The sequence below is a fragment of the Aquarana catesbeiana genome, linkage group LG01, assembly GCF_042186555.1.
Source record: "Aquarana catesbeiana isolate 2022-GZ linkage group LG01, ASM4218655v1, whole genome shotgun sequence".
Lineage (NCBI taxonomy): Eukaryota > Metazoa > Chordata > Amphibia > Anura > Ranidae > Aquarana > Aquarana catesbeiana.
The window spans coordinates 19,334,760-19,361,646 of record NC_133324.1 but is presented as its reverse complement, the minus strand read 5'-3'; the positions used below and the strand labels follow the sequence as shown (position 1 = coordinate 19,361,646).

Genomic DNA, 26,887 nt, shown 5'->3' with positions numbered 1-26,887 from the left:
ATACCTAAAAGCCACTACATGAGAGTACGTCGGAATTGCTCTGACCCTGACAAGTTTGTATCACAGAGTAACATTCTTACAGAGAGGTTCCTTGAAAAAGGATACACCAGTGATAATTTGTTGCCTGTCTTAAGGGATGTGCAGGAGATGGATAGGGAGCTCCTCCTGAGAGATAAACCACAGTCAAGTGGGTCTGGTCACAATTTAGGAGTACCCTTTATTACCACCTACTCCCTTCAACACAAGGAAGTAAGACAATTAGTTTCCAAGCATTGGCATATAGTTACCAATGATAGAATTTTGAAGGAAGTTTTACCGCCTAAACCACAAATTGTTTTTAGAGGGGCTCCTTCGTTTAGGAATAGACTGGCCCCCAATATATTGGATCCCCCACTGAATTGGACCACCTTTTTTGATCAACTTACTGGATTCTATAAATGTAAAAGATGTCGAGTGTGCTCTTTTAATTCTTGCACAAATAGGAGGACCCAGTCTTTTGTTTCTACTAGGACAGGCCAAACTCATCCCATTACTCCATTCATCACCTGTTCTACTTTGGGGGTAGTCTACATGTTGCAATGCCCTTGTGGCTTGCAATATGTGGGGCGGACCAAGCGGCCCCTTCAAGTAAGGCTCAATGAGCACATTACCAATATTCTTACAGGCTTTAAAACCATTTGTTTCTAAACACTATCGTTTAGCACATGATAGAGATCCCTCTAACACCCTTTTTTTAGGGATTGACCGTTATAAACCTCATTGGCGAGGGAGTTCCATGGTGCGAGAGGTTTCCAAATTGGAGATGTCTTGGATCCATAGGATCAAAAGATACACGCCCCATGGATTGAACATAGAGGTGGATGTCAATGCTTTTATTGACAATTCCTGATTTTTGGCGCATAATGAATGTACCAAGAGCAACAGAACATATCATATTTTTGAGGTGCATTTTTGTAATATAATTTTGAAATCAAATTTTATGTTTCCTGTGAGGTCATTCTCTTAACTGAATCTGTGATATAGGTTCACCCTATAAATTATCTTTTGGATTACTTCTTCAATGTAGAGGCCACCTTCTGGGCACATATGTGGGTTAATAAGGATTTGTACACACTGTCTTTCACATTTGTATCTGCTCTTTTTTTCCTTTTTGTCATGGTTGGCCCAATATGGGTACGTGAGCAGTGATTTGCCCACAGCCTCTAGGGGGCCTAACAGCTCTCTCATTGAGGAAATAATTAAATTTTCATTCTTATTTCTAATTATGTCTATTATGTAGAGGTATCCCTCTTTGATATATCTGACATTATATCTAATCTATAGTGGTACTTTTTATTTTTATTTCCATTTTTAGCTTTTAATTTCTTACATTGCTTTTCTTTTAAATATGTATTGGTTCTATTCAATATATTAGTTAATGTTCATGCCCAACATTAATGGGGAGCCTGAACATGTGTAGACCGATATTGAATGAGGTCCTCCTATTACAGTGTTAAATATGTAATGGTAATGTTTTGTATGCCTATTTTTTAATAATTTTTGATGTGCAGGTCACTTGATGTTTTGTGACTGTCTTCTAGGATTGTAGGAATGCGAGTCTGGTGTTTTATCTTACACTATTTGGCTCCTTTCCTTATTTTCCCTTAGATATATACTGCTGATGCCCTCATCCAAGATGGCGCTCTGAGATTCCCACAGCGGGACTCAGAGCGAGGCTTGGAGTGCGCATAAATAGTGGTGGCTTAGCACGCATTGAGAACGTCAACGTATGACGAAACGCGTCTGGGAGGGACGTGCTGACGTCACCACGTCGCCCTGTTGAGGACGGGAGCTTTACTTTTAGTGCCGGCCGGCATCGCATTTTATCTTTTCACCTATTGTTATTCTATTTAATAAAACCCTGGTTACATACAGTATCACACTATTGGCCATTTTTTTCATACATTTTTGCACTGCTGAGTTCGGGTCAGGATTTCCAGGACGTATCCATGCTGTTCCTGCCGGGACTTCGGTCTGTGTGCGTGTCAGTCTGCCTACTCACATCTGGTAAGCAGGATTTTCACTAGGCTCGCTGGAACTTCATACCCTGTGTCTCTCCTTATGGTGTTTGGATTTCAGCTGTATGAATCTGCATATTTTAGTCTGACATCTGGTAAGCAGATTCTACAAGTGGCTTGTTGCACCCAGAGGGATTCTCTTGTATACCGTTCATCTTGGTGATGGTTATATGCTCACTAGCCTTTAAGTATCTGGTAAGCAGACTATTTGGAAGGTTCAATATAATTTATTTAGGGATTTTCACTTATTGCATGATTGCATGGGACTCACTTATTGATCCTAGTTGTGTTTGAGACACTGGATGTGGTTTATGACTATATATGATTTTTGCTCTGTGGTGTGTCGCACTTTTTTCTTTCCTTTGCATTGGTTTTGCTATCAGTATTATGCTATGTTTTTTTGTCATATATTTTTGGATAATCCTTGACGGATCTGCACTTACGGCTCGAGTGTGACCTTCCTATTCCATTGTGATCGTTTTCCAAAGGCCCTGGCTGGGTTTCAAGCCACTCGCCTATTTTGGCTTACTTCTGGTAAGCGCTTTACCTTCTAGATGTGTTCACCTGATTATTCACCTACAAGATTTGAATTTTGAAGAATTTCATGTCACCCATTCATGATCTATGATTGTTGGACTTTTTTCTGTATAGGACTATACACTTTCATAAACTTTGTAGCGCGGTTTTTACTTTCTATACACCAAGAGTAACTGTGAGGGCTTACAGTGTTGTGGCAACACCAACACCTAAGGCCCCCAATTTCTGCAGAGTATACAGTAGGGGTGCGCATCTTCACTGGCCTCACGATTCGATTACGATTATCAAGTCAACGATTCGATTCCACGATGCATCACGATTACAGCGCAAGTCCGCAGGTGCTCATGGTTTTCATCAAAAAAATTTAAAGTAGTCAGGAGAACTCCATTTTTTTTATTCCATCTGTTCTTAAGAAAAAAAGAGACAGCAGAGGAGCTCCAGGCTCTCTTCCAAAATACTAAAGGACAGAGACTGCAGACAGACGTGCTACAGGAGATGGTCAATGGGACATGGCACAGGAGACGGTCAGACACTGGGACATGGCACAGGAGACGGTCAGACACTGGGACATGGCACAGGAGACGGTCAGACACTGGGACATGGCACAGGAGACGGTCAGACACTGGGACATGGCACAGGAGACGGTCAGACACTGGGACATGGCACAGGAGACGGTCAGACACTGGGACATGGCACAGGAGACGGTCAGACACTGGGACATGGCACAGGAGACGGTCAGACACTGGGACATGGCACAGGAGACGGTCAGACACTGGGACATGGCACAGGAGACGGTCAGACACTGGGACATGGCACAGGAGACGGTCAGACACTGGGACATGGCACAGGAGACGGTCAGACACTGGGACATGGCACAGGAGACGGTCAGACACTGGGACATGGCACAGGAGACGGTCAGACACTGGGACATGGCACAGGAGACGGTCAGACACTGGGACATGGCACAGGAGACGGTCAGACACTGGGACATGGCACAGGAGACGGTCAGACACTGGGACATGGCACAGGAGACGGTCAGACACTGGGACATGGCACAGGAGACGGTCAGACACTGGGACATGGCACAGGAGACGGTCAGACACTGGGACATGGCACAGGAGACGGTCAGACACTGGGACATGGCACAGGAGACGGTCAGACACTGGGACATGGCACAGGAGACGGTCAGACACTGGGACATGGCACAGGAGACGGTCAGACACTGGGACATGGCACAGGAGACGGTCAGACACTGGGACATGGCACAGGAGACGGTCAGACACTGGGACATGGCACAGGAGACGGTCAGACACTGGGACATGGCACAGGAGACGGTCAGACACTGGGACATGGCACAGGAGACGGTCAGACACTGGGACATGGCACAGGAGACGGTCAGACACTGGGACATGGCACAGGAGACGGTCAGACACTGGGACATGGCACAGGAGACGGTCAGACACTGGGACATGGCACAGGAGACGGTCAGACACTGGGACATGGCACAGGAGACGGTCAGACACTGGGACATGGCACAGGAGACGGTCAGACACTGGGACATGGCACAGGAGACGGTCAGACACTGGGACATGGCACAGGAGACGGTCAGACACTGGGACATGGCACAGGAGACGGTCAGACACTGGGACATGGCACAGGAGACGGTCAGACACTGGGACATGGCACAGGAGACGGTCAGACACTGGGACATGGCACAGGAGACGGTCAGACACTGGGACATGGCACAGGAGACGGTCAGACACTGGGACATGGCACAGGAGACGGTCAGACACTGGGACATGGCACAGGAGACGGTCAGACACTGGGACATGGCACAGGAGACGGTCAGACACTGGGACATGGCACAGGAGACGGTCAGACACTGGGACATGGCACAGGAGACGGTCAGACACTGGGACATGGCACAGGAGACGGTCAGACACTGGGAAATGGCACAGGAGACGGTCAGACACTGGGACATGGCACAGGAGATGGTCAGACACTGGGACATGGCACAGGAGATGGTCAGACACTGGGACATGGCACAGGAGATGGTCAGACACTGGGACATGGCACAGGAGATGGTCAGACACTGGGACATGGCACAGGAGATGGTCAGACACTGGGACATGGCACAGGAGATGGTCACAGACTGTGGACAATAATGCAGAGTTGTGGTGTGATGAAGGCACATAGAAGACAATTCTATGATATGGACTTGTGTCACAGCGCCCCCCCCCCTCCCCCTCCCCCTCTGTACTTATATGCTGCTCTGCTGGTGGCAGCCTGTAATGAGCAGGGCGATCTGCCTGCTCACCATCCCCCCCCGATCTCCATTCGTGCAGCCAGTGTTCCGCCGGTTGTCACATCTCAGGTCAGCAGTGAATTCTCCCGGGAGAGCGCTCCGTGCATAAAGTTGTTATTAGTGTGTGTATATTCCGGTCATGTGACTCTCAGCAGCGCCTCCCTCCTCTCCTGATGTCAGCCCCGCCCGCCTCTCTTCTGACCTGATAGCTCCAGTCAGTGGACGGAGCTGACACCAGGAGAGACTGAGAGGAGGGAGGCGTGGCTGAGAATCACATGACTGGAATATACACACACCAAAAACAGCTTTATGCACGGAGCACTCTCCTGGGAGGGGGCGGGGCCAGACATCGATTTTTCGGGTCGCATGCATCGATGCCACATCGGGGACACCCGAATCGCGATGCATCGATGCTGCGATTAATTTCAGCAGCCCTAGTATACAGGGCAGGCCCCTACTTTCAAACATCTTACAACTTACAAATGACTCCTACTTGCAAACGGAAAGAGACAACAGGAAGTGAGATGAAATCTACCCCTAGGAAGGGAAATTCTCTCCTGTAAGCGTTAATATGGGAAAAACGCGTCTCCTTTCCACTGATGCTTTATCACCAATCCTTGTTTCACTAAAACCCCCAAATTTTCAAAAAACATTTGTCATTGGGACAGAAAGTGAGGTGAAATCTTCTAAAGAGGAGCACAGACAGCAAAACAAATGTCACAGGGGTGATAACCCTTCCCTATGTTTTCCAAAAAGTTTAAAAATAGATTTTTTGGCTGGAGCTACACTTTAAAAATGTACCAGTTCAAAATTACAAACAGATTCTACTTAACAACAAACCTACAGTCCTTGTCTTGTTTGCACCGCCTGTATACTGCTGTTCAGAGTATATAGGGCCTGGGGGCCCCACGCCTTTCCTTTTTTTTAATTTGGGTGCAGGGTTCCCCTTAATATCCATACAAGACCCAAAGGGCCTGGTAATGGACTGGGGGGTACCCATGCTGTTTGTCTCACTGATTTTCATCCATATTGCCGGGACCCGACATTACATTAAAGCCGCAGTTTTAAATGACTTTTATTCCTTTAGAAATGTCATTTTGTGCCGGGACGGGAAACACACGCCACTTTACAGGCATACTATAGACACCTCCACAGCGCAGACCTCAATTTCCGGGAGGCCGTCATTGGGACGTCCTCCCCTGTGCGCGGTGCGCGCGCTGTGATCACCGAGTCACAGAGACTCGGATGATCACAGATCCGTGTAAGGGGCCGATCCCGGCCCCTTACCATGTGATCAGCTGTCAGCCAATGACAGCTGATTACATGATGTAAACAAAAGCTTGGTGATCCTTTTTTTTCCTCACGCTGATAGCGTGAGGCGAAAAAAAAGCCGATCACCGGCTCATGTTAAAGGGACATCGGTCCCGAAGTGGAAGGAGGCACATATGCCTCATCTGTGCCTGACAGTGCCACCTGACATTGCCACCTGCCAGTGCCCACAGTGCCTAGCAGTGACACTTATGCCCACAAGTACCACTTGTCAATGCCCACCGGTGGTGCCAGTGTCACCTAGCAGTGCTGCCATCAGTGCCCATCACTGCCACCCATCAGTGCAAATCAGTGCCACCTATCGGTGCCCAGTGCCGCCTCATCAGTGTACATCAATGAAGGAGAAAAAAACTACCTGTTTGCAAAATTTTATAACAAAAACTAAAAACCGCAGAGGTGATACCACCAAAAGAAAGCTCTATTTGTGGGGAAAAAAAATGATAAAAATTTCATTTGGGTACAGTGTTGTATGACCGCGCAATTGTCAAAGTGCGACAGCGCTAAAAGCTGAAAATTGGTCTGGACAGGAGGGGGGTTTAAGTGTCTAGTAAGCAAGTGGTTAAAGGAATATTTCACTTTTTTTTCACTTTAAGCATCATTAAAATCACTGCTCCCGAAAAAACGGACGTTTTTAAAACTTTTTTTTGCATTGCTACATGTCCCCAGGGGCAGGACCCTGGTCACCAAACCCTTTTTAGGACAATAACTTGCACTTTAGCCTTTAAAATTAGCACTTTTGATTTAGAAGGTTCGAGTCCCATAGACTTTAACAGGGTTCTAAAGTTCGCGCAAACTTTCGGTCCGTTCGCGGGTTCTGGTGCGAACCGAACTGGGGGGTGTTCGGCTCATCCCTAGTGAAGAGGAAGTCACTTATCCGTCAGATTCAGGTTCAGAATATGATCCTGTAGACAGCAGCGGCACCCTGACAAAGTTGTGGTCCCTGTAAAAGTCAGGCGTACCTGACCCCGTTGTCCAGCTGTTGAGCTGCAAGAACCGCAGGGTTCTTGTATGGAGCTGAGAGCCAGTACTAGTGCCGCTCATCCTTCTGGTGAACTGGCAAGCACCAGCGGCCTAGTACATCCTGGACATACATCCAGCACTGCAGTAACACTTGATGACGTGGTGCAGTTCAAGCTGGTGAGGTGGCAAGCACAACTAGTGTTCCGCTGCCACCAAGAAGACGACAAACACAGGCCCGTTGAGCCCAGAGTGCCCTTCCTGCTGCATTTGCCAATCCTAATTAGGAGCCCACCACTTCTGCAGCACCCATACTTCCCCCATTCACTGGCCAACCCGGAATTCAGGTGGAAAAACAGTTTATTTTACGTCATTTGATTATAATTTGCTGTTTTTCACAGAAGATCTCTATAGATCTATTGTGGACCAAAGCAATTTGTATGCTGGTCAATTAATCTCCGCTAATCTCCATTTGACCCTTGCCAGAGAATGTAAACCTATTACGACTTCCAAATTTTAGACCTTCCTGGGCCTATCCCTCCTCATGGGCATAACTAAAAAGAGTGAGTTGCGGTCATATTGATCCACTGGCCCAATTCACCATATGCCTGTATTATCTGCCTCCATGGCCAGGGCATGATACGAGCAGATCTTGCGGTTCATGCACTTTAATGACAATGAACTCTGTTCCCCTCTGGGTGAACCTGGATACGATCGGCTCTACAAAATTTGGCCCCTCATAAACCACCTGTCCAAAACTGACAAAGATTTTTTAGTGCACCATATGGAGGAGAATCTTCCAGACACTTACCCTCAGCATTCATCTCCACATCAGGAATCTCCTCCAATTCTAAAAACACAAAATATCATTAAGCTTTCTAAACATTCACTTAGTCAAGCTAAAACAAATCTCTTACACAAAGGCCTAAGTTTTTGCCCAGACGCTGGCGTATAAACACTTTTGAAATAATAAAGGATTTGCACCTCTTCGCACGAAAACTTTATTATAAAAGTATTTTTTCTAAAGAAACAAACACTGTACAAAAAGGAGACTCAGAGATTGGATGAAGCTTTAAATGATCTTCTGACTCTCCTTGAAGAACAGGATCACAATGACCTCTTTGACGCAACAGACATTGAGGCCCTGTTGGAAGAACACATTTCAGAAGAACACATTTCAAAAGAACCTCCACCTATTTCAAGTATGCAAAACAAATTTTTAAAAAAGTCGGATAAATTTCCCTTGTTTGCCAGTAATCCCAATTTAACGGCTTTTATAGCCTCAGTTATAGCTGAGATTTGTAAAATAAAAATTGCATGTATCTTGTAGCAATCTTACGAAGGATGAACACGCTGCTTTAGACTCCTTAAAAAAATAATATTCTCTAACAATTAAACCATCCAACAAGGGTGGAAATATTGTTATTATGACCACTGAACAATATACAGCAATGTGCCAGAAAGTTATTAACAAATCCTGGTATAAACCAAAATCTAAAAGCGTCATCGATAAATTCAATGACGCTTTGTACGATTTGATTGATTGAGCATTTTGCAATGGGGCCATTGATAAAGATACATTGGAGTATATTAGAACCCCTTTTCCTCGCATCCCTACCCTATATTGTCTCCCAAAAATACACAAAAAATTAAAAAATCCCCCTGGTTGGCCCATTGTCTCAGGGAGTGGTTCCATAACTGAGTAAATTCATAGAAAGTCATCTTAGACCTTTTGTGTCTAATTTTCATACACCAAAAGACAATATTCATTTGCTAAAAAGCTTAGAAGGACTACAACTCCCACCTCATTCTTTATTAGTTGCTATTGACGTGGAAGCGTTATATAGCTCCATTGCCCACAACCTAGGTCTTTCTGCAATAAAACATGTCATATCACAATCCCATGAAGATGATCAAAAACTATATTTCTTTTCTGCTAGAAGCATTGGAGTTCATCCTAATGCATAATGTCTTTTCTTTCAATGGGGCCTACTACCTCCGGGTACAGAGGTTTGAGATGGGGACATGTTGTGCCCCATCGTATGCCAACCATAACCTGGGGGAGTGGGAACAATCTCTTCTGTCTGATGACAGCTTATCGGTCTATACCACCCATGTGTTGGCGTGGTTTAGATATATAGATGATGTCCTCATGGTATGGGACAGTACACCTGAGAATTTAGAAATTTTTATGTGTGCCATGAACAAAAATACGCTCAAGGTATATTTCACCATGTTTTTTAGCAATACTTGAATCAGAAAAGGGCTGGCGACTCGGATGCTCTTGAATAAAAGTCCTTTCATTCAAGAGCAACCGAGTCGCCAGCCCTTTTCTGATTCAAGTATTGCATTGTGGGGCCTGAACGTCCTGGCTAGAGCACTGGATCACAGTTCATAGAACATTATACTGGCAGTGGAGCTGGGGGAACATTTTGCTTCTCGTGTCTTTTAGCAATACCTCCATTACCCCAACCATCAAGTTGAGGTGTTTAAGGGATTGATTTTACGGGACTTAGAACACCTCAAACCAAACAAAGAGGTGAATATGAGACATATTAGTGAGGGCATCACTATGTTAGAAGAAAGAAAAAGAGATCATCATAAGGCCAGCTGATAAGGGAGGAGGAGTGGGGATACTCCCAAAGGATTTTTATTATGGCCAGATTATGGATATGTTATCTGACCAGGCTACATATAAACCTCTTGAGAATGATCCAACTCAATGCTACAGGGATCAACTGAAAATTCTGGTGGATATGGGATCAAGAAGTGGGGTCTTAACCGAGAAAGATAAGCGTTTTTTATTACCCTCGAGCAGTCGTATACCTACACTATATACTCTGACAAAGATTCATAAAGATCCCACCTATCCTCCAACGAGACTCATTGTAAATAGCATTGAGTCGGTTTCTTCAAGAATGGGCCAGTATTTAGACTGTTTTCTACAAAAGAGTGTCATGAGCACTCGCTCTTACCTTAGAGACACTAAAAACTTTCTGAACTGTTTGCAAAACATAGATTTGGCAGATAAATCACAGGTCCTTTTGGTTACAGCAGACGTTGCGTCTCTTTACTCCATTATACAGCACGATGATGCTCTCTTGGCGCTCAATTGGGCTCTATGCCAAAGGGATGACCTTCCCCACAATCAAAAGATTTTTCTGAGGAATGCTCTCGATTTCAGTCTTAGTCACAAATACTTTTGGTATGGTGGCACATTTTATACACAACAGAGAGAGGTTGCGATGGGCGCAAAATTTGTGCCCAGCATCGCAAATCTTTTCATGGCAGAGTGGGAGGATAAAATCATCTTTAGGGAACAACGTTCAGAATTAAAATTCTACAAACGCTTCATAGATGATCTGTTTTTCATTTGGGCTGAGTCGCCGGATTAGTTGGAACTGTTTTTACAAACATTAAACCACAATAATAACAACATAAGATTAACTTCTAATTGGCATAGTGACACAATTAATTTTCTTGATGTTACCGTATATCGTTGGAATGATAAATTAGAAACGAAGGTATATTTTTTAAAAAACTGATAGGAACAGTTATTTACCTATCTCCAGTGGCCATCACCCCCTGTGGCTCAGAAATATTCCAAAAGGACAAATCATGAGGGTGAAAAGAAATTGCTCTGAAGAGGCCGAAGTCTTTCTCCAATCCAAAATCCTCACGGAAAGATTTGAAGCCAAGGGGTACAAACCTGATATGCTGAAAAAAGTGAATGAAGAAGTGGCAGCTCTGCCTAGAGCTGCATGCTTACAAGAAGTAGATCAAGAGAGTTCTGATATGCCATCTATGAAAGAAAATAATCGCAATAAAGAATGGAGTTTCATCTCTCAATTTCACTCTCAGTACAAGGAAGTTGAGGATATCTTTAAACAGCATTGGCATATTCTTTTAATGGACAAGAAACTTACCACTGTACTACCGCCCACACCTCAATTTATTTACAGAAAAAACAGGAATTTTGGCGATAAAGTGAAAAAAAAAGTGATAGATCCTCCTAAACGCCCTGAGACATTTTGGGATCGAAACGGTTTTTTTGCATGCAGGAAATGTAAGGCATGCAGGGAAGTTGCTAGACCCCTTAGGGGTATTGATAATTTTGTCTCTCCTGTTAACAATCGATCCTTCAACATTAAATAGTTTATGACGTGCAATAGTACTTATGTGGTCTATGCTCTAAAATGCCCCTGCGGCCTGATTTACATAGGCCGCACTAAAAGATTACTACGAGTTAGAATCGCTGAGCATATTCATAATATCAAAAGGACCATAATGTCTCATTACATTTTAAGTTGAAGCACAATATGGATCCTACGGGTTTGGAATTTTGGGGGGTGGAGCATCTCCAAACTCATTGGAGGGGCATAAATCGCATCCGAGAATTGTCTAAATGCGAAACTCGGTGGATTTATTCTGTAGATGTACTCTCCCCCAAAGGCCTTAATATTGAGCTGGATATTAATTGTTTCATTAGTGACACGTAGTACTTTATCCGACACATGTATTTGTACAATTTTCATCATAGTTAATTGATCCATGCAGCTCCGCGTAGTCTCTGTCGCATATAAAAGCTATCCCATATATAGTAGTTTAAAATATATGTTTAAAATCTCATAATTTTTTAGTATTTTTTAGATTGCAGATATTTTATATTATCTATATTGCAAGTTTTATATCGATTGTTTTATATTGGCTTTTATATTGTCTATATTCTCCAGATATTGTTTGTATTATGTGGATCATGTATCATTTTAAGTCTTAGTGCCATTTTATTGCATCCTCCATGCATGTTTATCCTGGTGCCCATACTAATACTGAGGGCAGTCGCCCAGTATGGAAGTAATATATGATGCTTAGGATGTATTATAAGTCAATGTCATATATATATATATATATATATATATATATATACAAAGATTGTTAAAACAGGATAAACTAGCTGGTAGGTTGATATATATATATATCTCATTGGGAAATTATATATTTTCCAAGGCGTTCTATATGGAATAATACCTACATGGTTGATATTTGTACTGTTATAAATGCATGGAAGGTATATATTTCTGTAGTATGCATACAAGTCATCTTCCTTTAAGTGTCTGGTTGTGGCTGACTCTGGGCAGTCTAGATTAATTTTGAGTGATAGGGGCTTTTTTGTAATTGTTCCCCACTGCTGACAGCTCCCTGAATATAGATATATGCGCAGCGGGGATTTGCCAGCAGGTCTCACCGGATTGGCCATTGAGTTTGTCACTTATATAAATACCGGCCCATCACAAGGTAGATTACGCCCTCAGACGACGTCCGGAAGTGACGAAATGCATCAGAGACGTAATCTACCGGAAGCGACGCATGCGTTCCACGTACCGGAGAGGAACCAGGAAGTGTGTGGTTCGCTACACACAGTGAACACTCTGGAGGACTTCCCGGGAGTCGTGGTATCAGGCACAGTGCACTTTAAAATCAAATGCTCTATTTTATAGAATCTCTGGTACGCAGATCAGAATAAGGGGGGATATATTTGGATATTGTTAATAAAACTATTTTTAGCAATATTACGCTGTGTGGATATTTTATTCCTCCCATATGTTATGCTGCATTAACCGAGAGTATTACTGACATCTGGTGGCCGGACAGAGGAAGTGGAAAACTACTATTAATAATATCACAAAAGCTTTTGTATGCTGAATTTCTGGTGAGTATAATCCCATTAGGGTCGATTACCCTTCACGTGGTGATTGTTTTGGGTGGAAGAAGCTCCCTACTCCTACAGAACACAGCTACTCAAACTTATCTAGATCTCCTCTCCTAATGGGTTTTTCCTATTTTAAATGTGTCTGGGAGGTTCTGATACATAGCGCTGCTGCAATAAGACATTAGAGACTTTGCTTCGTTTTTTTGGTTTTCTAAGATATTATTGCCTATATACACACACGTTTCTATTATTCAAGTAGCTGCTTTATTAATCTGGTTCCTGGTGCGGAGCAGTGTGAGGTAGGGGCGGTAAACTTCCACACTTTTTGTAAATACCTCAATTACATTTCTTAATTTACACATCACCAAACTGGCAGATGGTTCAATATCCAGCGGTCTCTATCACAAAGAGACCACTGGAAATACCATTCTGCATGCGAATAGCTCACACCCTGAATCCCTGGTTCGGTCCATTCCATATGGGCAGTATCTGAGGCTCAGATGCAATTGCTCCACAGATACAGAATTCATTCATGAATTTAAATTTATTGAGAAATCGACTCTTAGATCGAGGATATTCACCCACGTGCCTTAAAAAGGCTTTCACATGAGGGGGCTGCATGTGCTGTCGATACATGAACACAGTCAAAATTTGTACTACCCAACGGTGAGATGAATATACACAAACATTACGCCAACTGCAAAACACCTGGCGTTGTCTATTAACTTGCCAATGTAAATGTTTTTACATTGGCAAAACTAAATTAGAATTTTACAAAAGAGCAACCCGACACATTACCAGCATGAAACATGCAAACCCAGACCTCCCTCTGGGGCGACATGTACGAGACCATCATGCGGGTAAAACTCTCCGCTTCCTCTTCACCATCCTTGATCGGGTTCACCTGGACAACAGGGATGGTGACTGGAACAAAATCTTGCTCCAGAGGGAGGTCCGCTGGATTGCCAATCTCAACGCAACCTCTTTCCCAGGTCTCAATACTCAATTAAGTTTTCGTCTTTTTTTTTTTTTAGACGGGTTTGTTTCAGGAGGTTGTGAAAAAGACTAATTTAAAACCCAGGGACTACAGTCTATCTCTGGGGTTATCAGTAGAAAAGACGATTACTCCTTGAACATCTGTTGTAAATGTATTTCTTGAACCAATATCAGATATGTCTTGTATGGGCTTTTGTTCTGTACTTTTTCTTTTTATGTTTGTTTAATTCAACATCATTAATAATCTGTCGATGTTAATAATGTATGTCGGATGATAGAACCACATTATACATCTGTACACTGTAAGAAGCCAAGCCATATCTGTATGTTCTCCATGCCGTTTTCCCATCTCAGTCCCATATGATGTATTTGATTATACTTGCATGCGTGCCATTATATATTCTAATTTGTTTTATCCCTTTAATAAGATCTTTATGAATCGATACTAATTTCTCGGTCTTAAATGATTTTTTCACCATCCAATTTCCCATCCTGCTCCCCCCTTTTACAGGGGGTTTGATTTATCCCCGCCCGGTGCACAGGGGCCCATTCTTTCCTTTCCCTCCCTTGGTACGGGTTGGGTTGGTGGGCCGCCATTATATGCTGCATCCCCCATCTACTTCGGTCGTTTGGGGCATTGCGGCGATTGTGCGCCAGAGTGCCTGATCTGCATGACACTTCCCCACTGCCATTCTGCAGTGAGGCGGAGCCGTGCATTTCCTGCCCTGGGTGTTCCTCATATGTGCCTCTCCATGGCTCTTCCCTTCGGATTTTATGGTCCCCTGTTGTACCCGGTCTTTCTTTTCCTTTTTTGTGCGTTCCATCTGTGTTTTGTTGTTGTTATGGAGACAGCCAACAACAATCCCCCTTTTTTTTTCTCATTCTGGCCCGCCCATCAAATGACCTATTTGAAAGCGTCTGCCCTGCTCTTTTTATCCCCTAGTCACTGTGTGATGACGTCACCACGTTATTACACGTGACGACGACGCACACTGACATTCTTTGTTGACACCGTATGGTTGCTCAAATTTGCGCATGCAGCGGCGGCGACTTTTTAAGCCCACACCTGGTGCAGTATGTTTAAAACCCTCAGTCCAGGCAAGCTACTTAACCACGATCGGTCACGCATTCAGTTTCAGCAGTTATAAGGTTTGTTACCATTCATCTGATTGTCTAGCTAATTTGCAAAAATAATTTTTTCTTATTCATTTGAGTTTTCAGTTGAACTGTTATGATAAATAGCTTTTAAATTAGAATGTAAAACGAATACAACCTATTCATTTTTAAACCTTTACCTTCCTAAATAATCATTTGAGTGAAATATCTATATTTTTGTATAGAAAGGTTAAAAGATATATCAAACACTTTATCATTCTGCAGGGCTCATTTGTAGCTGTGTTCCCGTTTTTCACTGGAACTTTTGTTACAGAGTCTTACAACTCTAAAATATATAGACTGTCATCACACATCCATTTAAAATTTCAGTCGTATTGTCACTAATATCGTTATTTATATGGTCACTCAGTCTCACGATATGATTTGTAATTTCATTAACATTGTCATTTTCTATGCCACAATTTAATTTTATTTATTGTTTCTACTCATTGTTTCTAATTTTTAGATGTTATTTGGGCCCACAGCCCATTATGTTATAGCACTACACATTTTTTGTTTTTATTTTTGCCTCTGCCATTTATCCAATTTGGCGCGTTAGCTGCTTAATATTGGGGGTAGCGCAAAATTATTTGCTACAATTTTTCGTCTTTTTCTTTGAACACATTTTGCCGCAACCCCAATTATTCTACACATTTAGTTCAATATGGATGTTTTTGACTATAGAGCATCCCGCACTGTTAACACGGAGGGTGTCTTTATTTCTACAGGAAGCAACACAGAAATAGGAGGTCTTTTTTTAAGACTCAAAAATGTCATGACTTCAGATTTACACTTACAGTGGGACATAGCATTTCTAGAACAATACATTTCTGATTGCATGGTACCTAGGAGTTTAAGGTGGGACGTACAACCCCAACAAGGTGATCCAGACATTGATTCCTGGTTTAAGTACTTCAATGAGGCTGGGATCTCCTTCCTTGGTGTGCTTATTACCAAGAAGAAAAACAGGTTAACAACATTGGACAGGGAGATTAAAGAGCTTAGAGATAAGCTTCTGTCACATAAAAATTCCCCTGAATGTAATTCACGCTCCTCTAATCTCCAGAGTTTTCTGGAGAAAGAGGATAGAGACCAAAGAAATAAGAAACAGAAAAAATACACTAGGGATGTTGGTGATTATAAAAAGTGGATCTGTTTTTGGTTGGCAAAAATTTTTCGCCAATCCAACTGCAGATTCCAACTCCCTTGCCCTCCCCCCGCCTTCTCTGGCACCTGTACTACCCATACCTAGTACATCACATATAAAAGAGTCCCATCTTCTGTCCATGCCACACATATGGGCAATAGAGACACACGTGGGGGTAATGGATTCCCACAACCGAGAATACGCCATTATAACCCCCATACACCTACTACCCCTAGGAGGGGTGAGTCATAATAGGGGTAAAAGAGGCGGTAGAGGCCAACGGGGTGCTAATTCTTACAATTCATACCGTTCCAACTCTGATTATCCCCAAGACTATCATAACCAGTATAGAGAAGCTTCCCCTGTTGGCCGAAGGGAATATTCTAACTCATATTATTCCAATCCTCGCTATTATGTGCAACCACCTGTGGCCACTCATAAAAGGTTCTCCCCTCTCACAAATACACGTGAACACTCTTCGGATCGAAGAGATATGCATGAACAATCACCCTATGGATACAACCAAACCAATCCTAACATACATGGTCAGGTTTTTCACAGGGACCCATTTACACGCACAATGGGCCAAGACCCAAGAGAGGCACAAGAGGGTGGAGGAGAATACAGAGCAGAAAAAAAGAAAGCGGACCTGATGTGTATTCAATCTGAGTTCCAAAACACTTACCAAAGATGAATTGTCAGTTTTGGACAAGGGTCTTAAATTTGCCCCACCTAAACAATTGGACAAATTTAATACCTTCATAGATATACACAAGTACGTACGCAAACTTCACATACAACGTTACCTTATTTCCAACCCGTGTAGGAGTGGTGGCATTGCTACTACCTCCGGGACTGTTCATTCAGGATTATCAAACCCATCATTGTTCAATCCACCTGTCCCTGTGGCCCCAGCTATTTCTATATTCAAAGACCTTGTACTCAAGGATCTAGCAGATCTACCTGTTAAAACGTATCCGCCACCAACCAATTTCCAACACTGGCCTGAAGTCTTTATGTCAACAGAAAGACTTAATTATTTGCTCTGCCGATAAGGGAGGGGGCATAGTTGTTTTGGACAAAGTGGATTATGAACAAGAAATGCACAAAATTTTGGATGAACCCAACACATCTAAACTATTACCTAATAACCCTACATATACATACAAAAAAGAACTTTTGAAGATTGTCACAAAGGGTTTTGATAATAAGGTCTTGAACAAGGAGGAGAGAGAATTTTTAGATACTTTAGCCCCTCGAATACCAACCATTTATTACTTACCCAAAATCCATAAAGATCCCCTCCATCCCCCTGGCCGACTGATCGTGAGTGGCATCAATTCGGTAACATAACGCATAGGCCAGTATATAGATTTTTATTTACAACCCCTCGTGAGACAAATTCCATCATACCTCAGATATTCTGGAGCTACGATTAGACTATTGGAGAGTTTGGATATACAGGGGGAGTATATTATGGCCACAGCGGACGTGGCTTCCCTCTATACCTGTATAGCACAGGAGAGGGATATTGAAGCAAATATTTTCTAGAGAAAGAACCATCCCTTGCCTCCTTTCAGTGTGAATTTATTTTGGAGCTATTACAATTTGCCACTACCCATAGTTATTTTTGGTTTAACCAACAATTTTACCTCCAACTCCGAGGAGTGGCCATGGGGGCTAAATTCGCCACAAGTCTTGCCAACTTATTCATGGCTAAGTGGGAGGAGGATGTCGTCTATGCCCTGGGAAACCTGTCTTTGGTCCTGTGGGTGTGATATATAGACGACATCCTCCTCCTATGGAATGGTACTGCAGATTCATTACAATCATTTTTTGATCAACTTAACTGCAACAATAGAGGCATCTCTTTGACCTACAATTCCAGCACTGATATGATCAATTTTTTAGATCTTCAGATTCGGATTGTCAATGGACAATTTGAGTACCAGACTTTTTTTTAAATCAACAGACACAAACGGCTTTATTCCACTAGACACCTGTCACCATCCGTCATGGCTCCGGTCTGTCCCACAGAGTCAGTTTCTGCGGCTACGCAGAAACTGTACCAATATAGAATCCTTTAAAAGTACAAGCTGACACACTTAAGGTGCGGTTACTAGATAAAGGATATAATCCAGTGAATGTTGACAGGGAGCTTTCATCCATCATGGAGATGGACAGAAAATCCCTATTAGCCACTAAACCCAAACGTGATACTGATAATGGTTTCAGGTGGGCCATGATGACTTCTTTTTCCACCCAATATCGTCAAATTAAAACCCATCTTCGCTAGACATTGGAACATTCTTAAAAATGATCGTATCCTCAGCCCATTGTTACCGGACCAAGCCAAAGTTGTCTTTAGAGGGGCACCTACGTTGCAAAATAAGATAGCCCCTAATATCATAAACCCTCCCTCACGACCGTCTTTCTTTCATGAACTTACAGGTTTTTTTCCATGCAGAAAATGCAGTTTGTCATCAACACAACTCAGGAGTGGGACATAAGGCAGTGGAATTTAGATCAACTGTCACCAACAAACAATATCCCATTAAGCATTTCTGCACCTGTGCAACTCACTACATAGTGTATCTAATTACCTGCCCATGTGGGATGCAATATGTGGGTCGCACTATCCTCACGTTTTCAATAAGAGTTGCAGAACATATTGCCCTAATCAAAAGTGGCGACACGAAACACTCTGTACCCAGACACTATAGATCACACCATGATCGAAACCCTAAGGGAACCACTTTTTTGGTGATCGACAGATATATTGCCCCTTGGAAGGGATGGGGCTAAATTTAGGGGAGTCTCACAACTTGAGACATATTGGATCTATGAATTGTGTTCCTATTCGCCTTTCAGCATGAATATAGACTGGGATATCAACTCCTTTATTAGTAAAGCTTAAATATTATCCAGTTCAAAATGTTCATACCTATTATATTTCCATTTCTCTTTCTTTCTTGTTGTGAATGTAATACATAATATGGTCATATTGTGTGTACATATACCCACACATGAATATCCAGTTCACGAGGAGTTACTCAAAATAATTTTTAAAAACAATTTTAATATTTTTCCAGGTCTATTAGTAGATTTTAAATTCATGTTTGTATACAGTTAATATGGATATGGTGATCTTGCTGTGTCCTTTGATTAACTATAACCATCAACTTTAACTATTCACTTTTGTTAGTGAATTGACACAAAACAACTTTTTTAATTTAAATTTTTATTATTTAATAATCTGATATTTTGTGGGAAGAGTTGAGGGATGTCACTTATGTGCCATTTCTCTCTATCTTCATTTTTAGGCACAATGCAATATATACAATTTTCAATTTATTTTTCTTATTTATGTTAGATTTGGGTATCCCCCTATTGCCGAGATGTCATTTCTGCTATTTCCTCTTCAGTTTTTTGCTGTACGGCCTTACGCCATATTGTACATGCGCAGTTGCCTGGGACACGGGACGTGTGATACGTGGTGTGCATCGAGGCTCGCAACTCACACTACTGGCACCCTTTGGACTGCTACCCTTTCCATCTGCGGATGCGCCTGTCAACTTGTCTGGCGAGTGACGTTGTTAGGTGCGCACTTGCGTGCCTGGGTTGGAAGGGGAGTGCCGGCCTCATTGAGGTGGCTCCCTCAGACTTGCGTCTCCTCTTCCTTCCGATTGGCGCTGGGGGTGAGTATGGAGCGCATCTCCATATTGATCATAATACACTATGGAACACACGCTGGAACGCACGTGGAGACGCCATTTTTACACACCGGAAGTACTCGGAAAATTCACCGCAAACACTTGTGGACTGGATTTGTCCTGTCGGGGGTCATATTTCTTATTTATTTGTGGAGTGCAGCAGTGGAAGGACACCCCAGACGATGTCCTTGGAGACAAAACATGTCAGGAAGGTCTCCACTGCTGTCTTTTTGATATAAAACAAGCGCTTTTCTACCTACAATCATGTGAGTGTTTTAACTTTAATAAAATTTTTCTTTTTTTTCCCTTTTTTCTTCTCCCCTTGCCACTTTACATCTGTGAAAGTCGGAGTATCGCTACATATGAAAGGCTATTTTCCATCTGCCCTCACTTGGATGTGAAAAGTCTTGAAGTCTCCAGCCCAGAGAAATCATCATCTTCTGCATCTCCCCACCACATTACAAGCCTGTTTGACACACAGAACATATGTTCTGGCGTGTTCAAACATTCCGGTAAGCCTCCTCTTCACATGGTGGTGGTCCTATCACAGTCACAGTTTTTTATCCTTGGATAAACAAGTTTTTTTCACTGGAACTTTTGTTAGTCTTACAACTCTAAAATATATAGACTGGCATTGCTCATCCATTTAAATTTCAGTCGTATTTTCACTAATGTTGTTATTTATATGGTCACTCAGTCTCACGATATGATTTGTGTTTTCATTAACATTGTCACTTTCTATGCCACAATTTAATTTTTTAATTTTTTATATTCATTGTTTCTAATTTTTAGATGTTATTTGGGCCCCCAGCCCATTATGTTATTACGCTACACATTTTTTGTTTTTATTTTTGCCTCTGCCATTTATCCAATTTGGCGTGTTAGCTGCTTAATATTGGGGGTAGCGCAAAATTATTTGCTACAATTTAATGTTATGTCTGTGGAAAGCGCGGATATAGGCATGACACCCGCTATATTGTCCCTCCTGTCCATCCTGGTCTCTACCACACACTAGTTGAGTATTAGCGTAGGGTACAGCACTGCACAGACTAGGACACACTTTCACAGGATCTCCAAAGATGTCATTGCATTTTGGGAGACCCGAACCTGGAACTGAACCGTTACAACTGTTACAATTAAAAGTGTAAAAAGAAAAAAAAGTTAACAAAAACGAAAAAAAAAAATATAAAATAAAAAATAGATGTTATTTTATTGTTCTCTCTATTGTTCTGCTATTTTTTTTACTGTATTCTACAATGCAATGTTTTGTTACTATGTTTTATCATGTTTGCTTTTAAGCTATGTAATTTTTTTATACTTTACGGTTTACTGTGTTTTATTGTTAACCATTTTTTTTTTCAGGTACGCCATTCAGCTGCAGCACTGATTTATCTCGACAGCAACAGCGTTTGCTCCCACGATACGTAAATCAGCGACTCCAGCGCTGTAGGAAGTGATTTCACCACCACAGTTAAAAAAACAGCTAATTAGCCTCTAGACTGCTTTTACAAGCAGTGGGAGGGAATGTGTCCCCCCCCCCCACTGTCTTCCATGGCTTTCTCGGGCTCGCCTGTCCCAACAGGGAACTGGAGAATGCAGACGATGATTCCGCCAGCTAACCTTGGAGCTGATCAGAGACCAGAACGGCTCCCATCATTTCTACGGCCTAAGGAATCGGAAGCTACGAGCAATTCATGACTTAGGTTTTGTCAGATATAAACAGTGCCATTGGGAAATTGGCGAAGCATTTTATTACAGCGATCTTGGTGTGGTCAGGTGCTTTAAGGGCAGAGGAGAGATCTAGGGTCTCATAGACGCCAATTTAAAAAAAAAAAAGGAGTACCCTTCAAGCCTTCACATTTTGTGAACTGTCAAACCCGCGGGGTGGTGTATCTCATGGTATGTGAGTGCGGGGCATACTACATAGGCAAGACAAAACAGGAGTTTCGGTGTCAGATATCCCAGCAAATGCACAGTATGCAGATTGGAAACTGCCATCTTCCAATCGGCAGACATGCCATACTTTTTACAATTACAAATTACCCAGAGTCTCCTTTACTGCACTCAAACAAGTTCATATTCCCGATCGAGGAGGAGACTGGAATAAAATTTTGCTACAACTAGTTTATGTCTTAATAGACAACCACAACAACCACCGCCACACACATCGTACAAATGGGTTTTCTTAGTCATTGAGGTGACCTTGCTTATGAGTATAATTTTTTTTTAAATATACCTTAAGTTTGAGATAGCTAGGAAGGAGAAAGAGGGATTGAAGAGCGAAATGGAGGAGTGTCATGGAGAAGGAAATAGATGTCCTCAATGAAGACAGGGCACTACGTAAGGAATTTTACAAGTTTTTTGGAGTGGCTGTTGGAGTGGACAATTGGACATTTCTTTAAATCAGAAAATGATTTGTAAAACCGTTTAGACAAACAGCAACAAAAGAATAAATTCCATGTGACCAAAAAGAAGAATCTAGGTCCACAGAATCAACAATGAGCCTCAGTTTGGTTGAGTTTTAAAAAATGTTATTTTTTGTTATATATTAATTAAAGTAAAGTTGGCACATGTTCATTACCAAACCTGTTGCCATTAACAATTAAAAAAAAAAAAAAAAAAATCTTGCTACAACATGAGCAAAGATGGATTTTCAGATTACAAGTTACCTCCTTCCCAGGTTTAAATGAATACATTTATTTTGCTCCCTTTTTAAGGGGCTTTTCTTCTGGGAAGACTCACTGAATTGACTATAATTTTAATACAGCATAAACGCCATGATTTTTTGGTTTATCGTGACATCTGTTATCAAAAAAATATAGTAGTAGATTGACAGCACACACCTCTTAAATATCTCTTTCTTGATATATTTGAAATATTTAATGGAATAATATAAATAATATTACTTTTGATATTTTTTCCATTGTTTACATGTTTATATTATTCTATGAGCAAGTTCAGCCGATTGTTATGCTCTTTATGAACAATTTCCCTTTCTGTCTCCTAGAATTCCCTATTTCCCTGCTGGTCACTATGGTTCCCGTATGGAGAGGCCCTTCGTGTACGTCTTCCCAGCAGGGGAGGGAGCATAGATTTCTGTGCTCCCATTTTGCTCCACATTCGTGGGTGCCATTTCTCTGCCAGCGGCATCCCCGATCCCTTCCGGACGTTTTTTTGCAGCTCGCACATGTGCGGGGCCCCGCAAGTGCGCGTGATGTCATTAAGTCACGTGTTTATGGCAGAGTGACGTCATTTCGGGACTTTCGCCTTCTGGGACGCCGAGGAAGCCACACAAGGCATGCCATTGTGGCGGCCCCAGTCCCCCTCGGCTGGTCAGGTAAATAGGAGGAGGTACAGCACCTGCGGCACATCTCAGACCCATTCCTTTAATTAAGTGCATCATGAAAAAGCCTTGGGATGATTGTGGATCCTGAGATGACTCCTTGCATTCCATCAGGATGGTCAGACCCTCTCTCAGCATATTTTAAGTAAGTTTAAATTTAAATTACCTGCCTGTGCATAACTTCTGCCATACTGTGCCAGGTTATGCGTCATTTAATACAATCTACCCATTGTGTTTATTCTCTATAACAGATCTTTTGGCTATTTTCTTTGTTTACACACAGTCATAGATTTTCTATGTGAACCTCTTTCTGGCTATTGCAGCATGGCTTGGATAATGTTTAAACCATATGCGTTTGGCACTTAGTTTGCACACTTTACACCTCATTTTTGTTGTTTCACTCTGATTCATTTACATACCTTTGCACTCCCTTGCTATTATCACTCCCGCACCTCTCTAGTACCTTCCCATTTCCTACCTCCTTCCCTTTCCACTGTTCTTTCTCATTTGTTCTTCCCCCTTTCACACTGCATCCCATTACCAGCCCTATCTTTCCTTTTATCTTCCTTGCTTTCCAATCCCCTTTACCACCACCCTTCACTCAATTGTCCTTGTCATCTTCAACTGCCCAATAGTCTCGCCCCCTTCACTCCTTCACCTTCCCATCCATCACACCAATTTCTCCTTTTCGCCCCCTTGTTTTTCCCCCCTTTTTTCCTTCCTATTTTTGATGAGTCTTACCTTCTTGTTTTCCTCACCCCTCTACTTATCTGATCCCCATTTATTCATCTTTCATCGTCCTTTTCACATCTTTTCCCAGTCACACCACGTGCACCTTCACCTGCTCATGTTAAGTTCACATCCAATCACTCATTAATCTGTTTGGTCTTCCTTTCCCCCACTTTTTTTTTTTTTTTTTTGTTTTCTTTCACTTACCTCATCTTTTCACTTACTCACACCTCCTTCGTACTTCTTTATCTATTTTTTACCTAAATATTCAACACTATTCAGTTGCTCTAACTATTTATTTTTGATTAAATCTTTACTCCTGCCTAGCATAAATAAAATATAAATAAAATATAATAAATAGCCACATAGTTTTTGCCGAGAATGTTCTGACCTCCTGTTTGCAATCAAATTCAATGGAGTTTGTATACCTCTCCTTAAATACAACATTTAATGACAATCTGGGTATCTGCTACAGGAGCTGTCCACCCAGCATGTCCTGGGGGGCACCTGAACGTGTGACTACTTTTTAAGCCATACTTTTAGGAGTGCCATCTTCCTTTGGGGTACTGCTTGGCCGGGGAGCATGCAGGATCATTCTTGACAGTTTTTAAGGGATTTCTGGTTAGGAGGATCTTTCCGAATACACCTCCCATCGGGTAAATACACAGTGGGGACAGAAAGTATTCAGATTTTTTTTCCTCATTAATGTACACACAGCACCCCATATTGACAGAAAAACACAGAATTATTGACATTTTTGCAGATTAAAAAAGAGAAACTAAAATATCACATGGTCTTAAGTATTCAGACCCTTTGCTGTGACACTCATATATATATATATATAACTCAGGTGCTTTCCATTTCTTCTGATCATCCTTGAGATGGTTCTACACCTTTATTTGAGTCCAGCTGTGTTTGATTATACTGATTGGACTTGATTAGGAAAGCCACACACCTGTCTATATAAGACCTTACAGCTCACAATGCATGTTAGAGCAAATGAGAATCATGAGGTCAAAAGGAACTGCCTGAAGAGCTCAGAGACAGAATTGTGGCAAGGCACAGATCTGGCCAAGGTTACAAAAAAAATTTCTGCTGCACTTAAGGTTCCTAAGAGCACAGTGGCCTCCATAATCCTTAAATGGAAGACGTTTGGGAGGACCAGAACCCTTCCTAGAGCTGGCCGTCTGGCCAAACTGAGCTATGGGGGGAGAAGAGCCTTGGTGAGAGAGGTAAAGAAGAACCCAAAGATCACTGGCTGAGCTCCAGAGATGCAGTCGGGAGAAAGTTTTAGAAAGTCAACCATCACTGCAGCCCTCCACCAGTCGGGGCTTTATGGCAGAGTGGCCCAACAGAAGCATCTCCTCAGTGCAAGACACATGAAAGCCCGCATGGAGTTTGCTAAAAAAAACACCTGAAGGACTCCAAGATGGTGAGAAATAAGATTCTCTGGTCTGATGAGACCAAGATAGAACTTTTTGGCCTTAATTCTAAGCGGTATGTGTGGAGAAAATCAGGCACTGCTAAGCACCTGTCCAATACAGTCCCAACATTGAAGCATGGTGGTGGCAGCATCATGCTGTTGAGGTGTTTTTCAGCTGCAAGGACAGGACGACTGGTTGCAATCGAGGGAAAGATGAATGCGGCCAAGTACAGGGATATCCTGGATGAAAACCTTCTCCAGAGTGCTCAGGACCTCAGACTGGGCCGAAGGTTGACCTTCCAACAAGACAATGACTTTAAGCACACAGCTAAAATGATGGAGTGGCTTCACAACAACTCCGTGACTGTTCTTGAATGGCCCAGCCAGAGCCCTGACTTAAACCCAATTGAGCATCTCTGGAGAGACCTAAAAATGGCTGTCCACCAACGTTTACCATCCAACCTGACAGAACTGGAGAGGATCTGCAAGGAGGCATGTCAGAGGATTCCCAAATCCAGGTGTGAAAAACTTGTTGCATCTTTCCCAAAAAGACTCATGGCTGTATTAGATCAAAAGGGGGCTTCTACTAAACACTGAGCAAAGGGTCTGAATACTTAGGACCATGTGATATTTCAGTTTTTCTTTTTTAATGAATCTGCAAAAATGTCAACAAGTCTATGTTTTTCTGTCAATATGGGGTGCTGTGTGTACATTAATGAGGAAAAAAATGAACTTAAAATGATTTTAGCAAATGGCTGCAATATAACAGAGTGAAAAATGTAAGGGGGTCTGAATACTTTCTATCCTCACTGTATTGCAAAATTGTTTGCCTCCCTTTTTTCTGTCAGTTCATTGATGGTCTATCTGCCCATTATTAACCCATCAGTTACCCCCCCCCCACCCCTGCACCACATGCAACGCTTACATTAACTTTATATGCACATTAATAGCGGTTACTTTTTTTCTTCACCTACCACTATATTAGTTTCAGCTACACTACTGGAGCAAAATACTCTGTATTGCTTGAAAGAGGAGGCCACGCTCCTGAAATGTGTTCTATTCACGGCAAACCATGCAACTTCTCCGGGTGCACACTGCTCCATCGAGTTACTGCCGGTCTTTCTCCACCCCTCTGGTGTCTGTCAGATACATGCCACTAGTGTGGCTATCTGGCTGCCTGCTCTCCTTTCTCCCTCATAGTATACTGGCACAGTGCGAGAATATAACAAGCTGAGTGATCATCCAGTGGTGCCTACACAGAGGTTCTCTGGAGGTGGATTATTACATCTAATCACTCAAGATAGTGTTTGATAAGCATTCCTGTAGCATGCAAGTGCATAAATTGTTTAATTTTTACTTTTGATTATTAAAGAAATATATTGTGCTAGGGCATGCACTTCCCTTCCCTTTTTTTTATTATTGATGTGGAGATTATACATACTGTATATTGTGTTTCAGAGGGATCCCTTTTTGAGCTACCAAGTGG

The 26,887-nt window shown here is 42.3% G+C and overlaps 1 pseudogene; it reads left to right on the top strand.

Moving 5' to 3' along the window:
* Positions 1 to 25,998, top strand: part of LOC141131083 (uncharacterized) — a 47,198-nt pseudogene extending 21,200 nt beyond the window's left edge.
* Positions 25,999 to 26,887: the final 889 nt, after the last annotated feature.